This window comes from Hypomesus nipponensis, chromosome 8, assembly GCF_054491055.1.
Source record: "Hypomesus nipponensis isolate SF chromosome 8, ASM5449105v1, whole genome shotgun sequence".
Classification (NCBI taxonomy): Eukaryota; Metazoa; Chordata; class Actinopteri; order Osmeriformes; family Osmeridae; genus Hypomesus; species Hypomesus nipponensis.
In genome coordinates this window covers 12,610,001-12,624,857 of record NC_140368.1, presented here as the reverse complement: position 1 = coordinate 12,624,857, position 14,857 = coordinate 12,610,001, and the positions used below count along the sequence as shown (strand labels likewise).

The 14,857-nt window shown below is 49.4% G+C and overlaps 1 long non-coding RNA gene across 4 annotated transcripts in view; it reads left to right on the top strand.

Moving 5' to 3' along the window:
- Positions 1 to 745: 745 nt before the first annotated feature.
- LOC146275215 (uncharacterized) overlaps positions 746 to 14,857 on the top strand; it is a 23,902-nt gene continuing 9,790 nt past the window's right edge. The window contains exons 1-3 of one of the 4 annotated variants that reach the window (XR_014766310.1): positions 746 to 986; positions 2,026 to 2,154; positions 2,250 to 2,677. This is a non-coding gene — a long non-coding RNA (uncharacterized LOC146275215). Of the gene's footprint in view, positions 1,741 to 2,006; positions 2,155 to 2,249; positions 2,678 to 14,857 lie in introns of all 4 variants that reach the window. The other 3 variants (XR_014766311.1, XR_014766309.1, XR_014766312.1) reach the window with 3 other exon arrangements.

The following is a 14,857-nucleotide window of genomic DNA, read 5'->3' as shown; positions in this document are numbered from 1 at the left end:
TTCAAAGCCCCGCACAGCCCTGCTCTTTAAAGTCAGGGGCCACGGCCAGAGCCCTCGCTGCACCGTGCAATTATCCAGCATGATGGGACACGGAGACGAGAGGAACATCTGGCGCTGGGACGGGGGCGGTGCCTCCCTCCACCTCCACCGCCTCCACCTCTCCCCTCCACCTCTCTTCTTCCCTCCTTTCCGTCCCCCGTCTAACCCTCCCTGCTCTTGGGAGAGAAGAGGCTTTGATCCTCAGCTGGGGCTGTCTGCCGTGCCCGGCCAGATCAATCAGCCGGCGGCTCGCTAAGTTCAGCTCCCTGTTAGCGCTAGCCGCGGCTTACTGCAACTTAGCGCGGCTCAGCTTCTGTAGCGTAGCACGCTAACAGTCCCCTCAGCTGGAAGGCCGGGGGCGTTTAGACGCCGTCGGTGTGTGACAGCGGGTCATGAGGGTTGGATGTTTACCTAATGGGACCCCACACCCCTTCCTTCTACTCCTCGATGTGCCCTCCCCCCTCTCCCTCCCCCCTGCCTGTTTTTTTACACAACTGTACCTCCATGTCTCTGAACGGAACTCTCTGACAAAGTCTCCCCTTCCAGTTCTGGGAAAATGGTTACAGTTTAACTATGAGAGCTGAACTATGTGGATGGAACATCCGTGTGTTCCCACAGAAACATCAATAGGAACAGTCTACCTCTGTCATTGTGTCAACACAACTTGGGTTTATGACTCCAATGAATTGCCTAATTTCTCCTTTCAAAGACATTCTCTCAAATCAGCACATGGTCTGGGTTGAACCCTGCCATAACATTTATGTAACTTTTATATGTGTTTACCCAAACGGCTTCCAGGGCTTCTGATAATGATTAGGACTGTGGAAACATCTCAGACAAGGTGTTGAAGCTGCTACAAATGCGTTGATGGGAACCATCTCTGATATCCATCTGGTGTTTGCTGAGGACCAAACCACCACCATGTCACGTTGATGACATGAGACATGGTAACTTCACATTCCTCACCAGGGGGCACACTGTCCAGTAACAATTATGGGATGTTTAAGAAGAAGGGAGAATGGAAAACGTGTGTCGGCTCGACAACAAGGGAGAACGTTCTAATTGGAAAAGTTCAGCGAAATAGGAGAGTGGCTCTTTGTGGCTTCTTTGAAACGGGGGATGAAAAGACTGCTTCTGGGTTTGCGGGAGACGCAGAGTCACTGTCCCATTGATGTTAGCTCATCTGTGACCTTTGACGGAAATGTTTTGTAAAATCTGTATTATTCCCTTGAGAAGTTAAGATCTGTGTTCTTGTCTTTGTTGTGTGTGAGTGAGAATGTATTTGATAGCTCAATGTACTGTCTTGGTTCTGTCTGGCCGTTCAGAGTTGGAAGCCATTACAAACAGATGTTCGGCTTATAGGTTTGGGGCACTTTTGCTCATGAGCAGGGTCCCTTTGTTAAAGAGAATTGAATTGAATTATATTATATTTTTTATTGGATTCACTGGAAGCTTTTCAAAGCCTCTCTCCAAAGGATGTTTCTATGGAGAGTAGGAACTGTTACGTCTTTGGAATATCAACTGACACAAGTGGTTATGAGGATTAGAAAAAGCGCCCTGGTTATTTTCTTTGCAATTTTCCCTGAGATATTTTGTGGCAAAGCAATTTTTTTTTCCAGTAGGATAGAAAGGATTTGTGATGAGACAGGTTTTGGAATAGACCAAGCAATATCCGTTGGGGACTAAAAATACTTTCAGTCAGTCAGTATTTTATTTTTATTTTTTATCCTGCTAAACACTTATGAACTGTAACCAAGTAGGAGGCTGAAGATGACTAGAAAACATGGCTAGAATAAGCCCTGTGTCCTTGCTCTCTCTCTCTCTCTCTCTCTCTCTCTCTCTCTCTCTCTCTCTCTCTCTCTCTCTCTCTCTCTCTCTCTCTCTCTCTCTCTCTCTCTCTCTCTCTCTCTCTCTCTCTCTCTCTCTCTCTCTCTCTCTCTCTCTCTCTCTCTCTCTCTCTCTCTGAGGTGTGTCTTCACCAAAAAGCCCGAAGCGGACCATACCTCTCCGTGTCTCTCCGCCTCAACCGCCAAGAGACGCCATCGACACAACCGGGTGACACCTCTCCACGACGATAAAAAAGATCCCAAATCGGCATTGGCATGCGTTGCTCCAGTAAGCCCCCCCCCCTCATCTCAGAGGAGGCGTGCCTCCGTGGCAATACAGAAAACCACTCAACCCCCATGTCGGCCATGTTGTTGTGATTCCAGTTCCCCTGGGTGACACGTGTGAATCATGTCAACGCGCTGTTTGAACGGGAGAGGTTAGCCTTAATTACACACCTGCGGCACGCGGACAACCCCGACAGCGGGCCTGCTTACGTCACGGGGGAGGAATGCGAGGAATGACAGAGGGCCCTGCTCACCTCTCCGCTGGGCCGACAGAAAGCTCTCACAGGGGGTTAAAGAGGCGGGAAACCGAGAGCGCCGTTCGACATTCCACCCGTGGCTTCCCCTCACCTTCTTCCACGGGGGCCGAGGAGCATCGCGGCAGAGGGGACGTCAACGGGCCCCAAACGCTGTCCCTGTCACGGGGATAAATCCCTCGGAGGAGGAAGTGCGTGGAGTTATCTGTCGCCTGACTTATTACTGTCCGCCTCGCGCCCTTCTCTGCTCAGCCCTCTGCGTTCCTCTTCAAGGTATGTCATGGAGCATACATGTAGTCAGTTGAATTTCCACTTCTCACTTCCCCCAGAACACCATTATCTTGACATTGGCCATATATACTTTGTGACAATAAATCACGAGATAGTAATGAACAGAACTGCATGAAGGAGGAGTTTATCTCCTACATGTTGCCGCCTGTGCAAACAAGGATTTGAATCCCCCGAAGCCTTTTGAGGAGCGTGTCATGTCCACTCCCGGGTCATGTTTCCGTGATCATTTCGTATTTTGTTGCCAAACGTTGTGTGCGCATGGGCATGTGTGGGCTTTCATACTGATATAAGGAGCTAATCTCGGAAGGCCTCCCTCTCTTCCACTCTTACTATCTCTATCTCTCTCTCTCTCTCTCTCTCTCTCTCTCTCTCTCTCTCTCTCTCTCTCTCTCTCTCTCTCTCTCTCTCTCTCTCTCTCTCTTTCTCTCTCACCTCTCTCGCTCTCCTGTTCCTGTCTCCCTCCCCCCTCCCCCTCTCTCCCTCTCTTTCCCTCTCCCACTTTCTCTCTCTCCCACTTTCTCTCTCTCACTCCTTTCCTCTCTCTCCCATTCTCCCTCTCTCTTTCTCTTCCTCTCTCCCTCACGCCTGGTCTCTCTTGTTCTCTCTTTCTCTTCCTCTCTCCCTCACGCCTGGTCTCTCTTGTTCTCTCTTTCCATGTTTCCCCTGTCTCTCGCACGCTCACACATACCCTTTCCTCGAGTTGGAGTGGAAACGGGACATATGGTGTCCTTCAGCTGCACCCCAAGGTTGCAGACGTGCTCTCTGTGATAGGACAAGTGGCACCAGCAGGGAGGAGGGTGAGAGGAGGAGATAACTGCAGCGCCCTGGTCAGGGGAGTTCATGTGTGTTCCAAGACCTGAGGTAAACAACTCTCTCTCTCTCTCTCTCTCTCTCTCTCTCTCTCTCTCTCTCTCTCTCTCTCTCTCTCGCTTTCTCTCTCTTTCTCTCAATCTATGCGTATTTTCCCTAAATCTCTCTCGCTCTGTCCTTCTCCTCTCTCCATCGTCCTCTCACTCTTTTTTTGTCCCTCTCTCATTCTCTCTCTTTCATATAAACATGGTCCCAAAACACACGCAGTCGATAGTACAGTCTGTGATACTTACCGCCCCAGACAGACAGGCGCAGTCAGGGAACATGCACCCCCCAATCTTATCACAAACTGATATAGACAGAGGGAAAATAACTTTGGACTGTGGAAGTAACATTCTCACACTGCAACTATGTAAGTGGAATTTGACCAGTTCTTTCACAACTATTTGATATCAAATCCAGTCCCACCCAGCCTCTCTGCCTCATCTGCCCCTCTGCATCCCATACTTCTCCCTGCCTCCCTGTCTCCTTGCCTCTCTGCCTCCAGGCCCTTCCTGACTCCCTGTCTACTTGCCTTTTTTCCTCCTCCCTGTCTCCCAGCTTCCCTCCTAGCCTCCTTCCCTGCCTCCCTCCCTGTCTCCCTATCTCCCTGCTTCCCTCCATATCTCCCTGCCTGCCCGCCCTCCTATCTCCCTGCCTCCCTCCCCCCCCCTGCCTCCCTGTCCACTTGCCTCCCTGTCTCCCTCCATGCCCTCCCTCCCTGCCTCCGGGCCTCTCCTCCTCCCCAGCTCCAGGGCGTCCCGGCTGGGCCCTGTGCGGCAGCATCCCTCTGAACCCTGGAGGGACGCCCTGCATCCGCACAAAGAATTCATTGAGAGGCAAAAAAAGCGAGGGAAGAAAGTTTCTCAGGAGGGGGACAATGGGCGTTCTCCCCCGATTGAATCCCTCTTTCATCCTCGGACATCCACAAGGGATGCAATTATTCGGACACAATGCGATACAGGGAAACGTTTCAGAAGACGCATTGCTTTTAATTAACTGCCCCAGCCCCAGCCCCAGCCCCAGCCCCAGCGCTCAGGGGTCAGACTGGGGTCATCATACACTGCTTGCCCCCCTTCGCCAAACGCCAAACATTGAGGAATTCATTGTGCCGCCACAGTCTATAAACTCAGACGCTGTCACGTCGGCCAACTGCGAGGACACGGCCTCGTTTTGGTCAAGAAAAGTAATCCTAGAATATCTCTGAACAAACATTTGGATTTGCTTCCTCCTTCCCAGTGTGCCTGCCACTTGTGTTTTTGTTTGGTCTGACTCCGGACTTGTTGTTTTTTGTTGTTGTTGCGTATGTGCGTGTGAGACATTAATATAACTGCGCCAAAAGGATGTTACCACATACTGTCTGCAGGCAAACAAACTCAAATAAGCTGCGTGAATGGAGACTTATTGAGAGAGGAAGACGGAAAAAAGACGGATGCTTTCATGTCTTCACCCGCTCCATGCCAGGAACGTTGTCGGCTCTGAGATGAAGGGAGGGAAGAGGAAAGGGGTTTCGAGAAAACAGAGAGGGGAGTCAGGGAGGTGCGGGAGAGGACTGAAAAGAGGAGTCATGAAAAGGCAGAACGGATAAAGACGGAGAGAGGGAAGATGCAGGAGGGGATTTCGATTTTTAGGAGGAGCACTCCAGTCCCTCCTTATCTCCAGACAATCCCGAGGAATGACTATCACCCCCCCACCACCAGCTCCCCCCACCCCCCGACCCCGACCCTATCCCTGAGGGACAATTCTCCGCCATTCTTATCCACATTCACAGACAACCCCACCAGCCAGCACCACCCCAGCCCCCTGCCTGTCTGACCGACTGATATGCATGTGCCAAAGATATCCAGCCAACAGAAATGCGTGTGAGTGTGAGTTAGGGTGTGTGTACTGAGTCTCTCTCCCTGTCTGTCTTTAACTGTCTCCGCTATCTCCTCTCTATCCCTATCTCTGTCCCTCTCTCTCTCTCTCTCTCTCTCTCTCTCTCTCTCTCTCTCTCTCTCTCTCTCTCTCTCTCTCTGTCTCTGTCTCTGTCTCTCTCTCTGCCTCTCTCTCTTTCTGTCTGTCTGTCTGTCTGTCTGTCTGTCTTTACCTCTCTCCCTGTCTCTTACCCCCCCCCTTCCTCCCTCTCTCTCTCTCTCTTTGTCTGTCTCTCCCAGTTATCATTGATCAGACAAGCCTTCACATCCTTCCTGTCTGTGGTCATTGAGAGTCCCACCCGTCTGAACGAGGGACCCAGAGCCAGACCCTCCCTTTAAGGGCTGGAAGTCCAGAGCCAGACCCTCCCTTTAAGGGCAGGAAGTCCAGAGCCAGACCCTCCCTTTAAGGGCAGGAAGTCCAGGGCCAGACCCTCCCTTTAAGGGCAGGAAGTCCAGGGCCAGACTCTCCCTTTAAGGGCAGGAAGTCCAAAGCCAGACCCTCCCTTTAAGGGCAGGAAGTCCAGGGCCAGACCCTCCCTTTAAGGGCAGGAAGTCCAGAGCCAGACCCTCCCTTTAAGGGCAGGAAGTCCAGGGCCAGACCCTCCCTTTAAGGGCAGGAAGTCCAGGGCCAGACTCTCCCTTTAAGGGCAGGAAGTCCAGAGCCAGACCCTCCCTTTAAGGGCAGGAAGTCCAGCGCTCTGCAGCTTCACCTCACTCCAGGGCTCCTCCACCGTGACTACACCCCCGTCCGAGTCAACACCATGTGCTGTCTGCCTGACCGCCGCTCACTCTTTCTCCCACACGGTCTCCATGGCTAGCATTTCCTACGTTTGATGTCATCTAAATAGCGGTTCAACCGGTCAGGGGTCTGTGGACTGTGAGATCAATTCCCTGACTATAGATCTATGCACTGTGTTTTCAAGTGGGCGAGATGCGTTGAATGATTCGCTTGTTCGGCGACACTTTGTGTCAAGGTTACATTGACCTCCATGAAACAACATGGCAATACCTAAATCAGAACAGTTATGTAGTTAGTTAAGGTTTAGCAGTAAAGTTACTCTGATTAAATGACATCAATGACACTTGGTGAGAGAGAGGTTAGACTGACCATGGGTAAGTGGAGAATAACATTGATCGTGCTACGTAACACAACCTTCAACTGCCTCTTTACATTAACTACTTACCCTCTACACTTCACACCATTTCATTACATAGCAATCCCCATGTCCCTACAATGTAGCTACTATTGGCATTACTGTGTTGTAACATGCTAGTTAATGTAATATTAATGTGCTGCCACTGTTTGTTGAAAACATCAATCAAAACATCAACCAACAAACATAACAGAGAGTTAATTGTAAAAATGGTTTGGCCTCAGGTTGGGATTAATCAAAAGTATGATAATATCAGGCATGGTTGGAAGTTGGACTGTTGCCCACCAAAGTCAAAACGTAAAAACATGCCCTTGGAGAATACTGCATTATCAGTGTACTGCGCGTCTTGTTTACGACAGGAGTTCAGGGGGAGTTGAGATTGAGACGCATCCAGAAAAGTCTGGTTAACCCAGGAACCAGTCTTGTAAAAGTTGTTCGTTTTACACCGTTGCAGAAAGAAGTATTTAAATCAACGTCAACGTGCTGGATTATCGCTAAGCCCCTTTTTATTATCACTAGCAACTCAATAGCTCTCTCTGTGAATCAATTTAGTACGAGGCATGCTTCCTCAACCCTGAAACAACTCTTTGTTTGTCTTATACATTATTTGGAGGCAAGCCAAGGAAACTATTATGTCCTGCAGACAATCTGTGGTGCATTACAATATAAACAGAATATTTTACATGCCCATAAAGACAAAGTAAGAGCACTCATATACGAGCTCGCTCTTAACTGGATCCATACACATGCTTCCCCCCCCTCCCCCCCACACACAGACAGACACACACACACACAAAGACACGCACAAAGACACCCCCCCCCCCCCCCCCCTCACTCCCCCCAAACAAACGGAACCCAGATCACAAACACACACACACTTAAAGAGGACCATGGGTTGCGGTGCTGGAAGGCATGTTTAGTCGTAACCCCCCCCCCGCCCCCCCCCCCCCCCCCCCCCCCAGGTCTTCAAAGGAGGGGAGTTTTCCCCGGTCGTTTTAAGAGCAGACCGACGGAGAGCACGCGACATGGCGTGAGGCAGTCGGCCAGAGCAGACCTACGAGCCGAACGCGGAAAAACACTGCTTCCCTGCCATGCCTGAGTGGGATCATTGGGACGTGTGTGTGTGGAGGTGTGTGTGTGTGTGTGTGTGTGGGGGGGGGGGGGTAGCAGGGAGGGGTATTCTTTAGACCTCACGCTCCGTGTGGCGTGAGCGTCGCCGCCGGTGACGCCGGCGAGTTGTTCGCCTCGGGCGCTCCGTCCAGACTTGGAGGAGGAGTCACGCCACCGATCTGCATCCTTCCCTCCTCCGCCCCCCCCCCCAGCGCACACGCACCGCGGTCCACACAGTAATGTGTGGTGTCGTCACTGCCACGACGTGACAATTGGGACACCATCCATGTGCTAATCCGCCAATCAAGACTGGCCTAGCCTCTAATGTCAACTACGTATGATCTGAACAATCCACAGGGGGCTAAAGAACTGGTGTTTTTAGGGGATTCATATCCCAGTTCTTTTTTCCTCTCCATCATCATAGCCACTGAATGAGCTATCCTCAACCCAGCTTAGTTTGCAATGACAGACCCATGAAAGCCAAACCCAGCTCTAAACACAAGACAACAACTAAAATGACCCAAAATGTAAAACGTAACCTTGGGCCATCTGCATGCCTCTTTCAATTACATCTCCCAGGCTGACTCCTGCATACCCTCCTTCTGCCCGGTCAGATTGACTCTGATCTCACAAACCTTCAAAAAACAACATTTGGTGAAAAACTGCTGTTACACCCCATGCTGAATCCTTGGTCAGATTGGTGATCGCATCGGGAGAGAAATGGGTTTGGTGCACAGCCTGCTGTTGTTAAAAGGGAGACTGTTTGGGCCAGGACAGGCTGTGACATAGAGGGAATGGTATTGTGTTCATTGGAACAGCGTGGCCTGTCGCGCTGGCTCCAGGGCGGTTCTTGCTCTCTGCTTTGAGGATGAAACATGACGGAGAGACGCATGCGAGTGAAGGGGCTTAGAACTTCAATGCAAGCGTCCTGCAGGATCTGAGGCGGTGCCGCGCGTGCGTGTGTCAACGCGTGTGTGTGCGTGCGTGGTCCGAGGGGTGTGGTTCTGGCGTAAGCGACGTCAGACGTGGCGGCTCTCGCGCCAGCTGACAATCGGCAAGGCTTCCGCCTTTATCTTTCGGCCGTACGCTCCGACCTTCTCGTTTTGCCCTTCCGAGGTGTGCGCGTGCGTGCGCGCCATGTCGGGGGGTTCCCATGCAGAGTAGGACAGGCAGCTGCTAATGGCTCCGAGGCTAGAGGGGGCTGATGAAGGACTGTGTCTAAACAGCCCTTAGGGTGCGGGTGGGGGGTGGGAGGGAGGGAGAGAGAGAGAGAGAGGGAGAGAGGCAGGGGGGCCGGGGGAAGCGGGGCGGAGTAGGGCGGGGGGAGGGGTGGAGGGGGGGTCTTAATGTAAACAGTGTTTACATAATGGAGAGACCCCCCCCCCCCCCCACCACCTTTCTTAGCCAGGCGGGGCCTGAGTACCTCCCCGCTCTTCTCCCACACAGAGGAAGGAGTGTTTGTACACAAACTACTGTTTCTTGTTTGGAGATGGTAATTGAATGGATACACCCTCTCTAAATATCCCTCATCTTTCATTAGCCGGGGCTCTGAGGGAGGCGAACGCTCCCAAGGGTAAATATTTGGTCAGTATTTGTCTGACCTTCTTGCCGCCATGGGCGTTTGTTGGTCCTGCTGGAGATTTGTTCATTCTTTCTTTCTTTCTTTCTTTCTTTCTTTCTTTCATTCTGTCTTCCTCTCCTTTCTTTCTTTTTTCTTCTTCCCTGGACCAGGCTGTCCTCCTCCTCCCTCGTTCTCGCTCGGCAAACAGAGGGAATGAAAGAGAAGAGCCGACGCGCAAACAACACGGTCAAAGCAAACATTCAAAGGCCTGCTTGTAAAGCTTAAACACATGTCGGCCTAGGTATACAGAGACGAACACTCTGTCTCACACACACACAGCACGCACACACAGCACGCACATACACACACACCCATACACACACACACACAAACACACGCACACCCACTCATTAACACAGAACACTGAAACGTAATTCCACACGGGGCTGATGCCATGCGAGGCTGTGCTTGGAGCGAGAGCGTTCTGTTCCCTGGCCAGTTTGAAGGGAGCTGCAGTTTGAACCGTGACTTCAGCAGAGCAGGGGACTGCAGATTGAGCCTGTCATTTCAATGGGCATGTTTGGCACCTCAGTCTTTTACATCATGGGGCTCCATTGGAGTGGAAACAGTGAGCTTACAGGGACAAACGTCAGTCCATTTCATGTTAAAGCTTCATGAGATGAAGACTGAGCACACAATGCCCTGCCTGCCAGAATGAGACCATGGGCTGGTTACCGTAATGGCCAGAACGAAGCAGAACGACTATTTCCTATAGTGCCCTCTATATTGGGGTTGAAAGCCAATGAGTTCTTCAAAACAGCTGAATACTGTAATGTTTCTGAATAGTTAACCAAGGCCCACAAGCCAAAATCTCCATGATGTCAAACAAATGGCATCTTTCAGACGACTCAAACTCTCTTCACAACCTAGTCTCTTCTTTATTTAATACCTTTTCAGTTTTCAGAAAGGACGCTAAATGTGTCTGCAAAGACATCAGGTGAACCACTCAAACGTTCAACCAAATGAAAGAGGTCATTCAAATGCTCCTCGAGACTTTTGAAAAGTCATTTTTATAAATAAAACCGTAAACTTAGGTCCAGGATGTGTTTGAATGTTCCCATTTTATTCTTTTGAAAAACAAAATCCCTCCAAAATAGAGACCCCCCTTCACCTCAACCCCCCCAGTCCTAACCAACCACACCCAGCCTGTTGGAGCCTCCATGGAAATAGTCCTCCCTTTCTCTCTCTCTCTCTCTCTCTCTCTCTCTCTCTCTCTCTCTATCTCTCTCTCTCTCTCTCTCTCTCTCTCTCTCTCTCTCTTTCTTTCTTTCTCTCTCCCTGTCTCTCCCTCGCTTTCTCTCCCCGTCTCTCTGTGCAGTCCCAATGTCTCTGCCCCTGGGCTAGTATCTATGTAAACACATCCTAAGAGCAGCATTTAGAACACTTATACACTGGCATCTCCGCAAAGGCCTCAGGGGACAGGCAGAGAGCAGAAAGGGATGAATAGGACTTGGGTGGGGGCCGGGGGTGTGGGGTAAAAACTAAGCTTAGTCTGTAATGTCAGAAGGTGACCGGCTCCAGTCAGTTTGAATTTGGTTGTTGTTGTTGATGTCTCTGAACGGCAGAACTTGATTCCTTTGAATTGGTTTGATTTTTATGTTTTTCCAGCACAGGAAAGCTTGAAACTGTACTGCTAAGTGTCAGCTTACTGTAAGGTCAATAGGGTTTTTTTCCAGTTCAACTGGTTCAAACCAGTTTGGGGAAATGACAGGTCTGGGGCGGCTGGAATTATAGAGCTTTGTGAAAAGCTTCTTTTAAAGAAAAATGCTCCTTGTTTCTGAGTGCATGTGTAGATATGTGTTGTTGTTCACCTCAACACCAAGGTTTTTGACATTCTGAGAACCCCCTGGCCAGATAACTACTACTGTCTCTGTTTTCACACACTCCACTTCTGAGAAAAAAGGGTGGGAGGATTGTTTTGGAACATGCCAAATCCAAAAACATCAGTTAGACCTACCTTCCCAGGTGTGTGGCTCTGTGTATCTCTGTGTGTGTGTGTGTGTGTGTGTGTGTGTGTGAGGACGACCTTGCCGCCAGACGCCTGTTCGGATAGCCCCGTCGGTGTTTACACACATCAGTTACCACGGTGAAACATTCCCATGGTGTTGAGAGAAGCAGTTCCAAGTAGCAGCCAGTGCTTCAACACAGCCATGGCAACGGACGCAATGAACTCTGGGTAGCTCAACAAGGGTCCCATAAGAGCACAGCTGGTGTCGTAGTCCAGTGGCTATGTGTCTATGATAGATATAGATATTATACTATTCATAGTCTATGACAGCTTCCTTCTTTGGACATATGTATATATATGGAGTCAGATGGCTTAGCGGTTAGGGAATCGGGCTATTTATCAGAAGGTTGCTGGTTCAATGCCCTGCTGTGCAAAAATGACATTTTGGGCAAGGCACTTCACCCTACTTGCCTCAGGGGAATGTCCCTGTACTTACTGTAAGTTGCTCTGGATCTGCTAAACCACTAAATTTAAATATATTGTCTGTTAGCAGTTGACCACAGACAGGTTTCATTTTGTGTTACGGTGATCTTCTCGAAAGTGTACTTCTGCAAAATTGTGAGAGAAAGATAAAACACTGTTTACTGGGCAGCTGAGAAGGGACTTTTTGTTTGTTTGTTTGTTTATTCGAGTCGCTTCATCCTTTTGATCAGATGTATAGAACGCATTCCTCCGACTTATTTGTACCAGCCACGGTACAAGTAGTCCACCTAATGACTTGATCCGATTAGGACTGTGCCTCCTCATGTCATTTAGCAGCAAATGAGAGAAAACAGACATGTTTTGTTTGGGCACGAGTGAACATAATCTCTCTGTCTGGTCAGATGCCAGTATCCTCCCAGTCCTGTGACTTGGCACCCACCAGGGAAAACACACATATACCATTGTGGACAGATTTACAGTATGTAATATACGTTTATTACACATACAAACAATGTGTGAAGGGCAAACAGGTTATGTAAATATGTAGCGTATGTGCAAATAGTGTTTTTGTATAAATATATATATATGTGTGTGAGGGTGTGCATTTGTGTGTGTGTGTGTGTGTGTGTGTATGTTTGTGTGCATGTGTGTGTGTGTGTGTGTGTGTGTGTGTGTACGGCATAAACGTATGAGTGGGGAAAAAACATAACCCTATACATTTTCCCTCACCAGTTTACCAATTAACTCAAACCCCCAGAGATGCCAAATGGCTCCCATTACAGTAACTGGTATGTAATTACATTCTGGTCAAGACTGCATGGAGACTAATCAACACAGAACGAACAGAACAGCCTGCTTTTAAAGTAATGTGTCGGTTTTAAAAAAATAAACCCCAAAAAAGGAGAGAGAGAGAGACATAAATGTAGTCAATGAAGGCTCTCAACAAGGACGCTGTCTTTCGCGTGTAACCTCACTGTGTGGTCTGCCCTGTCCCAGGGTGTGAAACGTTTTGGTGGCGGTGGTTTTCTTTTTTTTCCCACCAGCTCAGCACCACCATGTCTGGGGACAGGGTGGGTAAAAGGTGGGCGCCAGCTCAGCAGTCTTCACCTCCACTGCGTCTAGATCCCTCTGTGGATGTAGACAGGGGAATATGGACTGGTGGGGGGGGGGGGGGGACTGATGTGTCCTTCAATCCTTAAGACTTTCTTCAAAGACTTTCTTCTCCCCGCTAACATTCATAATGTAATATTGTTTGAGGGAGAGTTTGATGAACCAGGGAAAACAGTACCCTGTACTCTCTTTTAAGTTGACCTTGCAATGGTCCGGTCTGAAAAAGTTTCTTTCACATTTCACATAGACATGTTTAGCATGCTAGTTGATGTTTTAGGTTGCTGTGTTACGGACAGTGGTAATTGCAGCTCTGTCTTTTACAGGTAGCCTAAATAAGATGTTGAGTCTCTGGCAATCTTTTAATTTATGTTTTGAAGCAGCCATTAAGGAGGTTTTTTTCCATCTAAACAACTCAACAAGTTCAAGTCTGAGTAAACTTGGAGCCATTTCAGATGTTTTCCAGAGAGATGGATGTCATGTCTGGGAGAGTCGGGGCTTTTATCATTCAGCCAAACATCCCCTCAGTTTCCCCTGCATCTCTATTAAGATTTCAAGACGTCAAGCAACAAACTGTTTGTGAAACCGTAAGCAACCTATGTTCATGAGAACGTTCGCCGGGTGAAACCGGGAGTGTGTGGAAACGGAAAGGTATGGCCACCGCAATGACGCATACCGGTAATCATCCTGCACATTAACAAGAGAAGGAACGCAGAGAGAAAGAGAGAGAGAGAGACAGATATACAAAGAGAGAATGGGAGGAAGAAAGATGGAGAGACAGAGAGAGAGAGAGAGGGAGAGAGAGAGAGAGAGAAAGAGAGAGAGAGAGAGAGAGAGAGAAAGAGAGAGAGAGAGAGAGAGAGAGAGAGAGAGAGAGAGAGAGAGAGAGAGAGAGAGAGAGAGAGAGAGGGAGAAAGAGAGAGAGAGAGACAGATAAACAAAGAGAGAATGGGAGGAAGAAAGATGGAGAGACAGAGAGAGAGAGAGAGAGGGGGGGGGGGGTTAAGGAGGCTCCTCCAGGCTGTAACAGGATATCATAATGAGGTCGGCCTCCCGCTGGCCATGTCTTCCTGTCTCTAAGACAGACTACCTCTCTCTGTTCCCCTGTCTCTGTCTCTCTGTCTCTCTGTCTCTCTGTCTCTCTGTCTCTCTCTCTCTCTCTCTCTCTCTCTCTCTCTCTCTCTCTCTCTCTCTGTCTCTCTCTCTCTCTCTCTCTCTCTCTCTCTCTCTCTCTCTCTCTCTCTCTCTCTCTCTCTCTCTCTCTCTCTCTCTCCTCTTCTCATGGTGACTTGCTGGGTCAGAGACAGCTTAAGGTACCTTATAAAGGAGTCCTGATAATCACTTTGGAGATCTCGGCAGCTTCAACAAGCCCCAGGCCCACCCATTAACACAATACCTCAACATGTGTCACACACACACACACATCACAGTATGGCATTCCTCTCTCTGGTAGGAGGGGGTGTTCTTAGACTTTATGAGAGACAGGTGACAGCTGATTGGTCCTCTAATGTGCATTAAAGTATCCGATAGGTCACTGAGTTTGAGTGGCAGCTCACACTGACACACACCAGATGGGGAGGAGGGTAGGGCGAAGGGAGGGTTTTAACTTCAAAATGATCCCTTGAATTGTCCTGTCAATCATTTCGACTTGGCAGACAAGCAAAGACTTAGCTCAGCTTTATCAGATGAGTTTGGGTTTGGGACCTTGTTTCCAGGTGCAGGATCAACATCAGGGTTGTATCGATGATATGGCACGTGAGCGTTCGTTTTCATCGGGCCACAAGCCAGCCAACACATCGGACTGTTTGACTTGAGCAAAAGTCAGGATTTCTGCGGTGGTTACACACCTCCGTGTCCTGTCCCGGGCCGTGGGAACGTTCCCATCCCAGCCGGAGTGTGTTTCTGGCCCCGCCAATCGAATTCATTACAGCAGAAGCTTGGTTCAGACCAAGCTCTCTCTCTCTCCCTGTCTCC